The 18,175-nt window shown below is 38.4% G+C and overlaps 1 long non-coding RNA gene across 1 annotated transcript in view; it reads right to left on the bottom strand.

The window, feature by feature from the left end:
* LOC133272477 (uncharacterized) overlaps positions 1–18,175 on the bottom strand; it is a 165,377-nt gene that overhangs the window by 29,933 nt on the left and 117,269 nt on the right. Inside the window, exon 4 of the long non-coding RNA XR_009744447.1 lies at positions 8,268–8,417. This is a non-coding gene — a long non-coding RNA (uncharacterized LOC133272477). The remainder of the gene's footprint in view (positions 1–8,267; positions 8,418–18,175) is intronic.

An 18,175-nucleotide genomic window follows, 5' to 3' on the forward strand; every position in this document is an offset into this window, starting at 1 on the left:
TGTCCTGACTTGTGTACCGCTGGAATGCTGATTTTTTTGAGCAGGTTGGGATAAAGTTTGTTAGAGGTTTGAAAATTTTTAAAAAGGAGAAATTTGTAATCTGACAGCGATTACTGAGTTTTATGTGACCTATGATTTGGCCTTGAGAAAAAGCTATATTCACACCTTTGAGTTTAGCAAATGTATCAAGTGTGAACAAAGGCGCAAATCATAATCCGTGGAAGAAGTCAGATTTTGGACTGGGGAGTATACCATAAAAATAATAACAAAGGGAATTGAAAAGCCACTGAAATAAAAGACTGTGATCCAGTTTAGGTCCACACATGGTAGTGTATTATTGAGCAGTTATTTCTCCCAGTTAATCATTAAATGCACTCCTACACTCTTAAAAACTAATGTGAGGAACACTTTTTGGACAGAGAAGAAAAGTACATACAATAGGTATTTGAGTGAGAAACATGCAAACCAACAAAATAACAGCTCTCTGCTCTGTATAGCTCTATATTCCTTTACAACTAGGTTGTTTCTTTACTAATTCCAGAGCATTAGCATGTATTGTGTTATTCTGTACAGCTTGTTGTACAGAAACAATTCAATAAATGAAAAGTCTGAATTCTAAGTATTATTATTATTATTTTTGTTCAGATTTGCTTTGTGGTGCAAGATTCTTTTGATTGCTTCAGACCTACAACAATCCCCTGTTGTTTATCATAAATAAGAAGTTGTTTTATTTCTCTGGGCTTGCAAGTTTCATTTTCTTCTGTTGCTATAATTTCTATTCATTTTTAACAGGAACACATTTTCCTACAGAAGTGGTCTTATATCTAACTGTACCTTGTGATTTGTTGGCTGTGAAAAGCATTCTAGCTGATGAGAAAACAGTGAAAATCATTCCACCCCCTCGCCAGAATGAACTGAACTTTCTAAGGATATATTTTTGTCCCTTTTTGAAAGGGGATAGGTAATGCTTTCATTTCTGACTGCCCACTTGCTAGACATCTTTCTATATTGAATTCAGAAATAAGTTGGTGGTAGTGCCATTAACTTTATTTCCCACAGAATTCTTATTGTGTAAACTTGATCCAGCACTGCCACAAAGGAGTATTGTCTTTGTACAAAAAGTGCTATTTGCAACAGTGTGGTCTGTGTTTATTTGCCCAGTATCACCAGTTTTGCAAAATCTGTTAAAACTATGCAGTCTTTCTTCTGGACTGATTTTTTTTTTTATTATGGCTGAGAAGAGTGAGTTATAGCCTTCATGATAACGACTTATCTTGTGTTTATATCTATCTTTCTTCCCTACTGCCAAATATGTTTTGCATATTTTCTGTGTTAAAGGTTGTGTAACAGGGCTGTCTGACACCAGCTCTGTAGTTTTTAAGCATAGTGTTTTAGCCACTTTTTCACAACTAGAGCCCTTTAGAGCCCATAGACAGGGATTCAAAGGTTTTATGAAAACAGGCTGGATCATACTCGTTGTCCACTCTGCCACTCTGCACTAATACGGGAGAGTTCATGTGATTTACTTCATTGAACTCCTACTCCCACAGTTTCCTAGTGTCTCCCCCTGCAATCTTTAACAAAGATGTGATCAGTCATTTTGGTCTTCACTCATCTGGGAAAAATGTGCTAAGACATGCTATAAGATGACCAGAGCTTGTCTTGCTGTCTAACAAACTGATAAATCTGCATAACCTATTTATATGTTTTTCTAACTGTGCAGGAAAATGAGGCACAGCTAATAGGATGCCACTGATAAGAGACTATTGACGTTTTAACTGCTGAAGACCCATTTTTATACCTGAAGAATCTAAATCTGCTGAAGGTAGGGGAGTTAAAGTATTACATCTGACATTTCTTGTGGTCAGGAGTCCCTCTTCCACAGCTGCAGGGCCAGATGCATGTGACAGGCAAGGGTTTCCCACTAACAGGGCAAATACATCAAAGAACTGGCTGCTTCCTATTGGAGACACACAGTTTCTTCAGGAGCTCAAAGGAAGCACTCAGCATTTCACGTCGTAGCAGACACTGCCACCTCATCCCCAGATTACCTTCACCCAACACATATTCCTGTACTTCTTTCATGTTTTGGAATGCCTGTCCTCTTTTTTTGCTTTTTTTTCCCTCAAGACAAATATGTTTTAGTCTTTGCCCCATTATGAATGCAAGCAAGCAAGCAAGCAAGTAAGAAAACGTTACAGATCTTCTTGCATACCCAACAAGCCCCATTTCCTTGACCATGTCACTTTGAACCATATATAATGGCTATCTGTAACTCCTTTTCTTCCACTTATTTCTTCAGCACTTCCGGATCCATCAGTCTTCATTGGCATGACTCTTAATGAAATTTGTTGGGCATCCTTCCTGCTTCCAGGGCAGAATTAATTAATGTCTAACTTCACATGACCATTTCCTTTTATTTAGTTTTCTATGATCTATCTCCTTTGAGCTGTTTTAAAACTCTAATATCTCTTCATTATATCCTCTCTTAGATCCCCCAACACTCCTTTCCTCTTGCGTGTGAAGATGCCTCAACACTTTTCCTGATTGCATTCTCTCTTTTTCCACCGTTGTTTTCTTATCTTTGTATAATTTTGTCTGCAAACATTAATATAGCTATTAACTCTGTTTTGGGCCATATACTTCGTATCAGCTCTGTTTTAGGCCAGAAAGGAGCCCTACAGGACATTTGGGTAGGGACTTTTTACAACAGCATATAGTAGCAGTACAAGGAGGGTTGGCTTTAAGCTGAAAAAGGGGAGATTAAGATTAGATGTTTGGAAGAAATTCTTCCCTATGCGGGTGATGAGACACTGGAACAGATCTTTGGTGGCGATGGGAAGGGGTTGGCTATGGAGCAGGGAGTACCTGTGCGCCCAGAAGTGATCCTGCGCTTTATCTGCACTAATACTGTTGATCCAGAAAGGCAAAAGGGAAGGAGTTTGAAAAGTTATAACAATACCTACACAATGGGTCTTTCGTAGCCCAAAAAATAGCATGAACACACCAGAGGATAGTAGGGATACTGTATGCTTTATTTCAGCTGGTGAGACTTACTCGGCTTGTAAGAGTTTTGCTGATTTTAGCAGCAGTCCGGGATCATATAATTTCTCAGAAATGTGAAATTAAGAATTGACAAATAGAAAAATAGTGTGGTTGGTTACAGACAGAGTATGATTAGAGCTTGACTTTAGTTGACCTTATACATCCTCGCCTTTTTACTACATATTGCTAATAAGGCCTGAATAATATTTCATTTATATCTTGTAGGTGTTACACAAAACTTCAGTTGCATGGACACAAGCTCACACCCCCACCTCATGCACACAGGTGGATACAGAGGTAACAACTATAGTTCTTCATGTTTCACAACAATCCATACAAGAAAGTCTACATAGTAGAAAAAACATGTGTCCATGTTAGTGGATAGTTAAGGACGGCTTGAGTATTTTCAGTGTAGTCTGAAATATAGCATACAAGACACAATCTGCTTTGTTTTGGGTCTTTAGTTCTAACTTCTATGAAATCAATGCCAAAATTCAGCTAAACCACGCTATGCATGTTCATAGGAAGACAGAGTTGAACAGGTATTTTGCAAAACCACACACATATATATACAATCTACATTGTAAAATGTCAATTAAATATTCTCTACTTCATCACTTGAAGCAATTTTCTTCACAGATCTGGAGAAATACTTCCTCATAAGTTAGAAATAAAACTGGTGTGAAACTTCCTTTCCTAAAGGAAAAAAAAAAAAGTTAAAATACAACCCCTTATAAGGGCATATGTGTGTGCATGTGTGTGTGTGTGCACGTGTGCATGTGTTTGTTCATATTTTTAAAATAACTTTATTTTTATGCCTCCTTTATATCAGCAGACTGCCCCGTGTAGGATGAAAATATTGTCATATGCACAGAAGACACGGGGAAGATGCTTCCAACTGGCCTGCATTTTCTCATCTGTTACAGATTTAAGATCTTCAGCTCCACAACATCTCTAATTTCTCAAAACCTGAAAACCAGAAAACAAGAAGTGTGCATAGGAGAAAAATCTCCTTTCATCACACTGGGATTATTTTACTATCCCAGGTGCTCGAGCCTGGGCTTTCTCAGTCTAATTGATAACCAGTTAGCTCCTCCCCTTAACCCCCTGACTTTTGTGCATTCCCTTCCCGGGTGAATACTGTTTCACTGTTCTACCTCATTCACTCATGGTTGACCTGGAGCTCCTGAGTTAAGCTTCCCCACTGGTATTCAACCTTGGACCTTATTATTGTTCTACTTGTCTGACCTCCGATACACTAAATTCTAACAAGGTGATCTGAAAAAAATCCCTCATTTTTTCTGTGTGGTTTCATGGCTCGTCTTTTTACCGCTTTCGGCTGATGTTCTTTTCTCCACTTCAGACCACCAAGCGCTCTGCTTTAGTTTGTCAATTTATAGTGCTGTCATGGTTTCAAATGCTGCGACCATTGTGTAGAATATACTCTCCTGACCTCTGAAGCAACTTTCTGTATTTCAATTGTTAACTCATTAGGGTTTGGAAGAACAGCTGAAAAGAGAATGGCTTTATTCCCACAATTGCTTCCAATGAGCTGCTTGAAGAGTCATCACAGTTGAGGATTAAGAGAAACCAAGAGGATGGTGCTAAAAATTAGCTCCAGTTATTTTGCATTCTTGCCTAAAGGAAACAAAGAAAACCCCTCGATCCCAAATCATACTGATGCTCTTCATCAGTTTGCCACTAAGATACGAGACAGCAGCATATTAATAAAACTAGTAATGAAAAGATAATCTACTGTTTTGGATAATTCAAGTTCTTTGCCAAAGTATGCCAAAATGTTCTTTAAGATAATTTTTGTATTTCACTACTTTCACTGTCCAAAGGGACACTTGTTTGCACTGCTCCTTTTTATTTGGATTCTGGGCCTTGAACTGACTTCTCCTAATCAAGTTTTTTCTAATAAATACTGTTTCAACTATTCCATTTTCAAAATGCCTTGTTAAGGGATAGGAAGAGGAATAGAGGAGTGAATGGAAAGTGCCACCACATTTTATTCTGAAGTCAGCTCCCTCTTAAGACAAGAGTGCAGTGATAACCGTGTGTGTTAAAAAGAAAACAACAACCAACAAACAAAAATCTCCTTGCCTTCCTTCTTTTCCATTTCAATGGGGAAATCGTCTTGCTCATGAGCAAACAGAGAGGTGCCTCTGCCATTTAGGGACAGATTTATAGCATTAGCAAAAAGTTCATAACTTTCATACTCTGAGTTTTCAGATTAATGAACAACATCTTATTTCTGAGATTTCTCTCTATAGTGAAGACTGAGCCACTGGTTTCTGAATAGTAAAATTTGCCTATGGTTTTGTCATTTTAAATAATTTAGTGTGGCTTAGAACTTAACAGTTCTAAACTTGTAACATCTAGCTATGTGTGCACGATTTTTTAAACAGAATGTTTTGAATGATTTTTCTATCTTTTCTCCAGCATCACAGGTGTTTAGCTCTACCACATATTTTGATAGCAACAGAAAAATTTAACTTTTTGGATCTCATGGGAACTATGTTGAGCCGTTAACCAAATACTTCATTTTGAGAGTCTTCTTGGTACATCATTCTCCCAGGTAGCACTAATCGTGGCTGCACAGTTTTCTGAAAACATGAAATACTTGAATGCATCCTTCATTTTTGTGTCAGGGTATTGTAGTAACAACAGCTTGTATTCTTGTAGGTCTTATCATCAAGGGTTTCAGAGTGCTTGGCAAACACTTCCCAGAGGACAAGGCTGACTTGGGTATATCTCTAGTGATTTATACTAGCATGATATGGGTCTGACCTTTTTTTCTCAATCCTGTAATACCCTTTTTACAGATGGGTAAATTGAGGTATTGGCTAGCAAGTGTCTTATCCAAAGTCACAGACCTAGTCAGTACACACAATGTAATTGGTATCTAATATCTTTTCTTCAGCTCTCCAAATCACTTTCTAATTCTCTCAGCATGCTTGATGTTTTAACATTTATCACTTTTGTTCAGTATAAGTCCACCTGCCTCAAAAGACTCTCTTTTCAGCTGTGCATATAAACACTATTAGCATGAGATTTAAATAATTAAAACCTCCAGAAGTTAGTGACTATTTTAGCAGAATTAAAATGATGTTATAAAGTGAAAGGAATATAATCATTGTGGAATTGATACTGCCTAAAACCGACAGATGCATTTGGTTGCCTATGTCAAACACCATTAGATTTCTTACTTTAATAAAAGAGTAAAGCCAATACTATACAGCAGCTTAAATCAGTTTCACTAGAATGCTATTCTAGTTGCCAGATCTTGCAAAGTTATAGAATATTTCTTTCCTGAAGAGATAAGGAGCCCTCAAATCTTATTGTTTCATTAAAAAATATATATATTTGCATGGATGATAAAATGATATCAGAAAGCAATTTGTATTAGTATTTGTACAAGCAATTGCAAAAAGAAAAATCTGGCTGATCGTATTGCTGTGCTTCTTCTGCATCATTTTTTTTTAACAGATAGTTTGCTATTATGACTGCCTTTACTTCAAAAAGACTTTATAACATTTTTTTGTCTATTTGCTTGTTTGCTTAGAGTTGTAGTGCACTGTTTGTATTTGAAAAGTTTTTGTGGATTACTTTGTCATCCACTTTGAATATCAGTTAAATTCTGGTGTCTTATGGTCCTGGGATAGTAAATCTGTGCTTGATCTGGACCAAATGTATTTTGACTGTAAATAGAAAGTCTTCTTTTATGAGGATGTTCACTTCACAGCTTGAGCGGTGTAATTTTTATACAGGTCTCAACAATCAATAAAAAAGCCACAGGAGGAATGATTTATCTTGTTGGTTACAGAGACTGTCACTGAGAGAAATTGTAAAAGATCAATTTACACAACCTGGTGTGAGAACGTTATTGATATAACACGGCTGATCAGTTTCTGGTAGTCTATGGGCAGATGACGAGGAGAGAGCCCTGCCCTTGGATAGGGCCACTCACCAAGATCTTAATAGACTCGCTGGTCCATAAAATGGACACGAAGCCAATGAAGGGAGAGGTTCTGTGTGCTCATGGTACATTGACTGGCCTGCAGGAAAATAGATTGGCTCAGCTCCGATTACTTAGTTAAGCAGTGTCATGCATCCTCCTTTTTTTTTTTTCTTTTTGATTTTGTTGATTTGTGATTTTCTTTGTTGTTGTTGTGTTGTTTTTTTTTTTTAACTCCCCCTTACTGTGAGAACTGTTCACTTGGAGGCTCACTGCCTTAATTACAAAGGGCCCTTTTCACTACAGGTCACAGGAGTTGTCTCACTTGACAGGAAATAAGGAAACAAGCTACCTTCCTGGAAAAAAAAAAAGGAAAGAAGAAAATCAAACTTCCACTCCTCAAATTAGTTAAATGAAGCTTATCAGCACTTGTTAGTTGATCCTTTGACAGTCTGTTAATTGCAGCCAGTACATTAAGTTATGTTATAACCAGCAGGACATATGATTAAAAAATAAATAAATCTACAGATGTGCCACATGGCATGTGTTGTTGGAGAAAACAAAGTAAGAACAATGTTGATCTTTGCTATAAGTATCACAGCACAAAAGCTATTTATAGGATTTTTTTGTTTGTTTTCTTATTCTGTAGAGTTAAATTCCATTCTAACTGGTGGGGCTTCTTTGGCTCGGAAGAGAGCTTCTCTTTACAATGAGGTGAGAAAGGGTCTTGTGTTTTCTTAATAAAAACAAACATCAGCTATTCTGTAAATATAAGCAATCTGTACCTATGCATGTTATACATACAAATTTTAACATTTTTCCTGACATATACTCTCTATTATATTCTTTTATTTACAGACAAGAATTTCTCACTGTTATTACTGGAGGGAAAGAAAAGAACATTAGCAGCACTAAGAAACCCTGTGGCAGTTGTTTCGCCTTTGTAGGAAGTGACTCTACTGTATAACTGCTAGCAAAATAAAGGAACCAAAGGCATATCAAGGGGAAAAAACTGTTTTCATGTGTTTAACCTGTTAATTATAGTAATCTACACTACAGTGTAAGTATTGTAACCTGGAATGGGAAGCGGGTGTCTGAAAGAATGAGCTGACTAAGACAAAAATGATTAAATCCACACTTTGAATGGACGTTTTTCATATGTAATTTGAGCTACACATTCTTAAGTTGTTTCATTTTCACATTTCTGTACTCATCGGCACATATCAAAGTGAAAGACTGGCTGAAATGAATGTTTTCTTACCTTCATCTGCTGGAGTATTTTAAATACTTCTCAAATGCTGAAAGATGTGCTCTCCTGGATCCATAGTACGTGTTTTAAGACATGTCTCGTGTTTAATGTGAAGTCAGACTTTGAAGTCCTAGGCATCCCAACAATATTAGTTCTTTTTATCTACAGAAGAAAAAATATAAATGCATTGTTACTTTGATACTTATGAATATTCAAAGTCCCTATTAATTATCATTGGCTTTCCATATGATAGAACTAGCTATCAGAACTCTTACTGTGTTCATTACACATGTCCTGAGCACAAATGGGTCACACGCACACTCTCCCGTTCCTTCAGGTCTGAAAGTCAAATTCTTTGTTCTGAAAATGAATGGGGTGAAGGTGCTGTCCCTCTTCCTATGCCTTCCTGTACTCAGAGCAGAAAAGAAATAAAGGAAATACTACCAGAGTGAAGAAATGGAGTTTGTAAATTCCTGAGGAAGGGGTGGGTGGGAGATAAAGATGGAGATGGCCAGATGGGGATGATGACAGCTAGAAGGAGCTGGGGCTAGGGGAAAAAGAAGGGCAGGAGGGAACCTTCTCTTGGTATGTTCTCCACATGCTGAAATGACTTGATGTTACTCTATACCCACATATGCTAGTAACCCGTCAAGTACACAAATATCTGGAGTGGTAGTAATGGCCTGGTCCAACTGTAAGGCTTGCTCCTTTCCACCCCTGGAAAAGAGAAGATACTCCTTCTGGGGATACACAGTTTGGTGCAAGTATAGCCACAGTGCCTCTTGCCTTTTTCCAGACCTCTTGTCTTATTCATCCTTGATCAGGTTCCAAAACAAGTTTGGTCACACATAGATGGTTATGCTATGTTTTCAAGTGAGGGGTAGGCAGAGGAAGATTTGCTTTCTTCCTGTAGCTGCCAGGCCATTCACTGGCTCAGGCAGTCAGTGGCCATTAACATGTTCCTTCCCAGCTCTCAAACAAATGCCATGGCCTGTGTCTGACACATGGATGTTATCTGTGCAGAGTGAGCCTGGGCATACTGCTACTGAGCCATCTCAAGTACTATGATCTTCCTTTCTGCCTTGATTCCTTTCTTACTTCCCTTCTCCGTTTTCGGAGCTCCTACTAAGTGTATACTGTGCTCCCTGTTTAAAAGTTGGACAATTCCGGTGACTATCCCCCGAATTAGTGGCTACTCAGAACTGCAGAAAAACACACTGAGGAAGCTCCTCAGCAAGATTTTCCCTGATTCACTGTAGGGGCAGCTGGTAACAACACCCTGTATTCAGGTCGTTAAAGCCTTTCTATTATAGAAAATCCTTGTGACCTTTTATTTTGAGAATCTCTCACATTTCTGTTGTTTGTAGAAGGTGTTTGATATTCAGCAGAAGAAACCCCCTTGGGCCACAGAAATGTCTTTTCTTTGTCCCATGAAATTCCATTCAGGATGCAAAGTGACAAAAATTGCTATTACCCTCCTCTTATTTTTATCTCTTGGGAAAACACTGGTAGGGTCCAATCTGCAGACCAGGTTCACACTGGCACTGCCAGCACCAAGAGACACACTGGACCAACTGAAGCCAAGAAAATGGAGAGGTAGGTGATGAAGAGAACAAGTCCGTGGGTTTGCATTATAAAAAGTTCCCAAGTGAGTAGTTTCTATCCCAAACTACCCTCTAAAATCCTTAGCTCAAGATGTAGGAGAAAGGTACGCCAGATCAGGCTGCCTCTTGGCAGCTTGTAGACTCAAGATGTTTTCCTCATTCACACAGACACAAAACCACCTTTCATCAGCTAATGTGCATCTGTACAGTAGCAGTTCTTGATGACTCCAGCAACAGCATCCTGTACTGCAAGTCACAAGGTTCAAGACTAATGTCTAACTCTTTAAGGAAGAATAAGAAAATGTCAAGAAATAAGGAGTGTTAAATAATTTACAGCAGATTTAACTTTAAATTAACTTCCCTGAGGCTGCAATAGATAGTACTTGAGAGTTAAGAAAGACCTCTGAACCCTAATTTATCCACTTTTACATGAATGCACTGTGCTGCAAAAGTATGTTAGACATGAGCATACTGCTTTTTTGAATTGACTCTGTCTAATTCGGTATTCAGGGTGGAGGCATTCAGTGGGTAAGAGGAGATGAGCACATACAACTAGTCTGCTGATATTTTAGTCTTAAATGCTTGATTTTACAGTCCAAGTAATTATATTCACCCAGCCTTATTTTTAGCCTGGAATACTATGTGTTCTTATATTCAGACATAACAAGTGTTATCCACTAAAATCAACCTTAGTTCATTTATGTAACCCTTTGGTTAAAACTTACAAGATTTAAGAATTTCAGAGAACTACCTAAAAGCCATGATAGCTGCAGAATCCATACCATTACTGTATTTTGTGAATTCAGTTGCTGAAGATGTTGCACACTCCTAATATTTTACTTCTTATGCAGAGAGGTCCTGCTCAGGACTTTATGGAAGAATGTTCTTTGCCTTGGAACAAAAAAAAATAGAACTTGCTTCTTCACCATTTAAGCATAGACCTATCCTGCTCACTGTGCTTATGTATGGATTTTATCCAGGACTCACAATCATCAAGCTCTGGAGAGGACCATGCACACATATCAAGAGGACCACATTCAGCTTCAACTGTAACTTTTCATAACTAGAGTTGGGTGAAAAATAAATTTCTAGTTTAGAGGCATTTCAGACTTTAGTTTTATAGCAATTCAAGGATAATCATATTTTGCTTTCATGATTTCTCATGACATAGGAATTCTGGGATTTTTTGAACCCTCACCAGGACTTCTGAAATGAAATACGCTCTCAGGAACTTGGCAGCTGATGAGTACTGTTGACGTGATTCTTACTAAAATCTTACTAGCTTCTCTTTAGCTCACTTCAGAATAGCAGCAGTTCAAAGGCTTATGCATATACCCTAAAATGTTTTTAACCTAATGTAGAAATCTTTACCTATGTGTTATAAAGGTCCTTATATCTATATTTGAACAAACAGATTAGCTTCTTCAGTCTTTTGTTAGTAGCTTTCTAGGGAGATTGCTCATAGTTAAAAAATGTGAATGAAGTTTCTCATGACTAAATACATTTGTAAAAGATTTTCATCTGAGATGGTCTTCTGCAGCACAGGGATGCACTGAGGACTGCACTAAGCCTCCTAGGAACATGCTTCCTCCTATTTTCTATTTGCTTCCAGCAGGGAAAGGGCTAACAGGGAAAGAATGTGCTTAAAAGCCCCAGCCATGCCAACACTAGGCAGCCCATGTCAGCACCATGTTAAATGGATAAACAGGGGCTCTGATGATTACCCCACCTCTTATTGCCAATTAAAAAGAAATAAAGCTGGAGACACTGGCACCAGGGCGGAGTCTCAGAAACTACAATGCTCAGAGGATTGCTCAGCCTCTCTGCAGATATAAACAGAGCAGAAATCAATTTTACTAATTGCAGTGGATACCATGAGATCTGTATCACCGCTCTTGGAAATGAAATGCAGGTAATGAAACCAGCTGAAATGAAGACATTGCCAACTTGTGACACTTATTCATAACACACACATGAATAGATATGCCTCAGGTGGAATTTAGGACGACTCAGTAACTATTCAAATCATTTGTTCTCTTTTGTTCACCAAACAATTCTTTTTCCTATGTCAAAGGCAGTTGCCAAAGAGAATTTACATTCTGATGCAGCGCATGCATCCCTGTTTGTACGTGACTTCTTTTGTATGGTACGGCTGATGAGAGTGGGTGAGATTTACCTGGCTGAAGGCAAACTTGTTTTAGGTGTTTACATTAGGACAAAATGCATTATGCCCAGGATTGTTGTCTTCTTTCCAGACAGGAGCCAAAGTTAATGATGTGTAGAAGGCTGCATTTGTGTTACCTCAAAACCAGAGTAACAGTGTCCAATTGGGTATTCTTTAAGGGTTTATGTTTCACGAGTAGTATGAAAGAGTGAGGTTAGCATATAGTCTTGGTGCTAGTGATGTAACTCCTGGCAGTAATGTTCTGCTGCTAATGCAGACAAGTTATGGGACTTTTGTCCCCATATTTCCTTGCTTCCAGTTTACATGTATTTTTGGAAACTAACTTGTGTTTAAATATTTTCAATTCAGAGAGCTTGCTAGATTTTGACACTAACATTTATTTGTTTCTAATCAAAATGTTCTAACTTAGAAAATGTGGGCTTTTGGTTGGATTGTTGGGTTTTGGATTACTTTTAGTCTTGTTAAGTTCATTTCTCTTTGGAAAAGGTCTTTTCCCAGCACTCTTGGCTGTACACAACCAGAGTTTACAAGGTGCACTGAAATTGAAATATCAAGAGAACTGTTGAAATGACATGCTTGTGAAATGTATGCAATTATCTGCTATTAACTCATCTGGATTCTTGTGATGAGCAAACTGTGATTTTCAATGTGTCATTACATTGTTGCATCAATGGGTTGTTCAACAGCTCAATTTAAAAAATACTCAAGAAATAATCATCACAAGAGGCAATCCTTCCTATTTGATTCAAATATACCTGTTCCAACATTAGGCTGACATGATCATGGATCTCATGAGGTTTCAGTGCTTTGTTAGGATTTGCTTTACAGTATTTACTGCTGATTTTGTTGTGGGTATTTTATTTTTCATAAGACATCTCAGAGCCTGTTTTCTAATTATGTAGAGAAGTATGAGAGATAATGCTACCATTTCTGATTTCTTACTTTAAGCTACACTGACAGAGCGGTGGTCTTTCACAGAGTGTCAGAGTGGTTATGTTATTATTATGGTATTACAATTTTGCCTATTCTGGTGGCTATTTGGCTAGAGTTACCACCTTCTAACACTGAAAATGTAAATCTATCTTGAGTTTTTAATTTGCAATTAAAAGAATTTGTGCGGGAAATGGTCAGCGCTTATTTGAACTTGATTGGCTTTTGTCCCATGGATATTCAGCAAGAACTGCTTGTTGACAACACAGCATATTTCCACTGCCTTATGACATGGGAGCTTTTGTTATTGGCAATCAATCAGTTTTCAGAAGTTCGCCTACATAATCTTAAGAATATTTCAGTATGCTTGCTTACATGGTGATTTATCTTCTAGCTAATCTGGGGTAACTGTAATGATTGCACTTTGCATATGCTGGCTCATTCCTCCATAACCAGTGTAAGCATGTGATTGTTTTGGACAGAAACACTATATTTCAGTGTGTCAGATGATGAAAGCATGAAGAGGCTTCTAGGAGGTGAATATGTGCTGGTGCATATACGTGGGAAGATACTGCTAGCAATCTTTAGGGATGAAGAATTAGCCAGCAGTTTTTTCTTTTTGTGATTCAGTAGGTGGAAAGAATCAGCCTACTGAAGTATGAGAAAGGCAGTGGAAAGCGATCAGCCATCAGTTGTCTATGTGCTGGAGGTTATGATAAGGTGGGTGGAAGAGAGAGAAGAATAAGAATGGGGGAAAAATTAAAATGGGGGATGAAAAACAGAAAATGAACCCAAGGAATGAAAAGGAGCAGAAGTGGAGACACTGTATGAACTGCCTGGAGGATGAGGCCACAGTCAAAGAAAAGACAGAATGAGGTGGTCACTGAAATTTCTAGAAGATTACATGCAACTGGATGAAAAATGCAGGACAAAGTGCACTATTAGGGCATTGAATAGTACACTTCAATAATGAAAACATGCCTTTGTGACAGAGCATGAGTTAAGTTGTGAGACTGTATCTGAGATAAATGATGAAGAAGAGTCTACACTGATTTGCTGCAAACAGAACACTAGACATCAGGTAAAGAGTAACATCAGGAACAAACGACAAAATAAAAACTAAAAAAAAAAAAAAAGGCAGATGCAAAATGTGACTTTTTTTCCTAAGACATTCCTCTACAAGGAAAACACTGAAATACTCCAGGCTGCCACTGTTTTGAACATTGGCAACTCCTCATTCATTTCCTATGTGAACACTGAGTGCACAGTAAATACAAAGAGGCCCAGTTCACCCATCCAAGTACACCAAATGACCATGAAGATGTGTGCTAAGTGTGTTTATTTGGGAAGCTGAAATAGGGTGGCTGTAAAATCACAGCCTAGCTTCCTGCATGTCATCTTTCTTGTCCAAGAAGGCAATCCCCTCCCAACATAAACTACCAAGGGCTGGCCTCCCCCTGTGGGTGCTAATGGGGCATAGGTGCAACTGTTTGAAGAACAGCTCTCACATAATGAAATAATGCAGGTGTTTGAATCACTAAAGTACTCACTCACAGAGGAACTGCACCTGCCAAGAATAGGCAGAGGTACACAAACACATAATTTGTGGCTACATGAACGGATACCTAGTAGACACCCTTTTAATAATTTACCACTGAGTACGTGCAACAAAGTGTCTTACACTGGGAATAGCAGCCAAGCATGGAATGTCAAAAAGAAGTAACTGGCTCCTCAAGAAAGGCTAGCTGGCTAGGAAGAAAACTTTCCTTCTACCGGTCTGTAGCTCTGCAGTCTTCACAGACTGTGTGAAAGGAGATTGTCAAGGAGTTCTCCCGTTTTCAAAAAACTTGGCTAATCTGTAATTTCAAAAGGGCAAATGTGACACTCACCATGAAATTCAGGAACAGGAACTCGGCTTGCCAGAGCCATCTACCATCCCAACGTCTCCCGGTGCTCATGTATATCCCAGGGAATCATACTTTGGTCTTACTGACAAAAGGGGAGAGAGGCTGAATCATTGTAGAGACTGTAAGAAAACACATAGATTTTACCATCTAGGGTGTTTGTTCTCCTTCAGCCCAGGGTATTGGTTAAAGGTGGTTGTTTTTGTTGAATGATAGACATTCAGCAGTTGTATGAAGTGAATCTGGTAGTCTCAGATGAATGTATAGAAATAGATGTGAACCACACAAAGACTGTGGGGGTTACTTTTCGGAGGTAACTCCAGAAGTGATGTGGAACAGCAGCAACCTCTTCAAATAGGAGCAGGGATGTCTGTAGGTCTGAGGTGCAGGGGGGAGCATGATCTGCCTTGTTGCCTGTGCATATTTGCTTTATGCACAAATGGCCACTTAAATATTTGATTATGGGGTGTTATTCTGTCTTTTTGTTTTCATAAGCATTAAATATGCTCCTTCACCCTCACCCCAGTTCATTTTCCTCTTGTGGAATGGCAGTGTGGTGGTTAGGTACGTTTTGGCAGTCCCAGTAGAATCAGTGCCCTCATTCATAAGCTGTGATTACTATCCTGGGGAAATGAGAGCAACTGATATTTGTGGACATAAAGATCTGGTAGCAGCTACTGCAGCAGAGTTTAAGAAGTGCATTAAAAAAAAAGTGATAGAAGGTTTTTATTTTGCTCTGGGCTTTGAAAACAGTAGAATGAAATGGCTCCATTTGAAAATAAAAACTGCATAATGATGTTTCTATCTCAAAATAAATCTTACATTAATAAGAACCACTGGTAGTGTAGAGAGACCAAAACATTTTAACCTCCATGTTTCAAAAAAAAAAAACAAAACAACAAAAAAACAACAAGAGAATTTAAAGTTCTTTCTGGAAAGAAAAGAGAAGAGGGAGCAGGAGGAGGAGGGGGAGAAACAAAAGAGAAACTCTGTCTTTCAGTTCCAATAGTTCTTGATGTTTAAAATCTCTGAAGTTTCCTTATGTGTTATGAAAAGCTACAAATTTATCTTTTGCCATTTTCCCAAGGGAAGCTGACCCAAATCCACCAGCAGCAGTTGAAAAGGTTTTTCCAAGCTTTATCAAATGGCCCCAACAGAGACCAGCTTAAAATTAAAAGCTTCCCCTACCAGAGGGAATATATGTGACTTTAATAACTGAAATGTGTTTTTACTTTCTATTACAGGGGTCAAAAGGTTTCTAAACAAACCAAATTTATCAATTATTTAGAGCTGATTTCTTCTGAAGTGGTATTTCTAAGATATTATTTGGTGGATAAATTCAATGTTCTAAGGCCAGCAGCAGCATTTTATTCATAACAAATTTCTCCTAAACTGAATTTGCTGGGGCAACTTAATTTCCACTATCGTGTTCGCACTGTAGAAATATCAACTGAAGTGTTATAGGGCCTAACTAGTGGGCTTTTCAAAGAGAAATTCCATATAAGCATGCTTATTCAGCACCACCCTGCTTGCCATTTATTGCTTAAGAAATGAACTGATACATTGTGTCTGCAGTAGAATTTCTTTAGCTGCTGAAATATCCTTAAAAACCACAAGGCACCTTTAAAATCAGGAAACAATATCTTAAACTACATTGTCACCCTTGGAGCAAAAGGAAATAAGATAACTGTCAGAAGTTTTGTTAAAGACATTTTAAAATGAAAGACCCATACATACACACACATAGATGCACACATTTTCTTAGCTTTCTTTGAGGAGCGAACACTTTATTTAGGTTGTTGCGGAAGGGAATTAACAGTAGATTTAGAAAGAGACCATTCTTAATACCTAATAGGGTCCACTGACCGTGTAAATACTCTGTTTGTTATACATTAGCTAAACATACATTGGGTTTCTGCCTAAAGTCTGCCATTTGGTGCAGGCAGAAGACGTTACGGAACAGTTCATAAATTCATGTGGAGCCCTGTTAAATGTAACCAACCATCCAAGAGCTGACATTTTGCCATCTTTAAAATAGCTGCCTCTCTTGCAGTAAGACTTCAGGTTTATTTATGCTAGCAAATATGAAGTAGTAATGCGATCTATGTATTACGGAGGTATTTTATTTTATTTTATTTTTGAGAAATAATCTGACTATTAATAAGAAAAATGCCTTGAATAGGTTCTCCTTATTTATACTTGAAAAAAACACTTCTTCCTGAAAAATCACATAGAGTGAAAGCATCATTTTGTGACCACTGAAAATGGCCCCTTTTTCTTAGCCACACATACTTTCAGATATATGATTTATTACAACAAATGAAGAACAAACAGGTGAAAGCTCTTCCTTTCTGTTCTGCCTCCCTTTGCCCTTGGGGCAAAAGGATTCTGCATGAGCATGCGAGATTGGCAAAAAAGGATCAAAGTGAGCCAAATTTGACAGAGGCCTGGCTAATAAGGTGATGAGGAGCTTTTACCTCCAGGGCACTGACTCTGCTTCTGTTTCATCTGTTGCTTAGATTGTCACTGAAGTTTTGAGATGGTTTGAGGAGGCTATCAGATGAGGACTTGAGGTTTGCTCTGGGGATTTTGTGCCCTGAAAAGACCAGGTTTGAACTTGAATGGAATGATACGTTGAGACTGAGCATGCTTCTGAGTACAAGATAGTAGTAAGCTGTTTAAATGGGTAACATGAGCTTTGGGCTGTGGTCAAGAAGGAGCTAGAAGGATATCATTCTTGCCCTGAAGTAGCTACATGTCTGCATGACCTTCCCCTGCCCTAGGTTAGAAGGGAGTTGAATTAGCAGCTCATTTTTGGCCCACTGCTGACAGTGATTGAAAGCTGTGCTACAGTGGTTATTCAGTGGCTTGTGTGAAATGAGCTGATGGTCATCAAAATCACCATGCTTCTGTCTTTCACGATTGCCAGGTTTGTTTTCAAGCCCTGTTCTGCACTGGCTTAGCTTTGCTGGGGTCTGTGTCACCAGAGAAACAAGAGCGAAACAGCAGGTATGGCTATGAAAATGTAAATGCCATAAAGAAGGAAACCTGGCAGATTAACATAAAACCTAAGCTTGTTGAAAGGAGTGTTCAAGCATCTGGATAGTGGTACAACTTCAGATCATTCCCTGGATGATTCAGACTCCCTTCTGGAGCACAGGGCAAGTGGAGTCATTTACATTTATTCTTTCAGGGTCATGAGTGCCTAAGGCAATCTGGATGTCGAGATGAAGAAAACATTAAATTGTGTGCCGGGAGGGGCTCTAGAAAGTATTTGGAGGTGTTCTGGGAGGTGAA

The sequence above is a fragment of the Pezoporus flaviventris genome, unplaced genomic scaffold (genome assembly GCF_033815535.1).
Source record: "Pezoporus flaviventris isolate CSIRO_AGI_PZ_B2104156 unplaced genomic scaffold, CSIRO_AGI_Pfla_v1 ptg000030l, whole genome shotgun sequence".
Taxonomy (NCBI): Eukaryota; Metazoa; Chordata; class Aves; order Psittaciformes; family Psittacidae; genus Pezoporus; species Pezoporus flaviventris.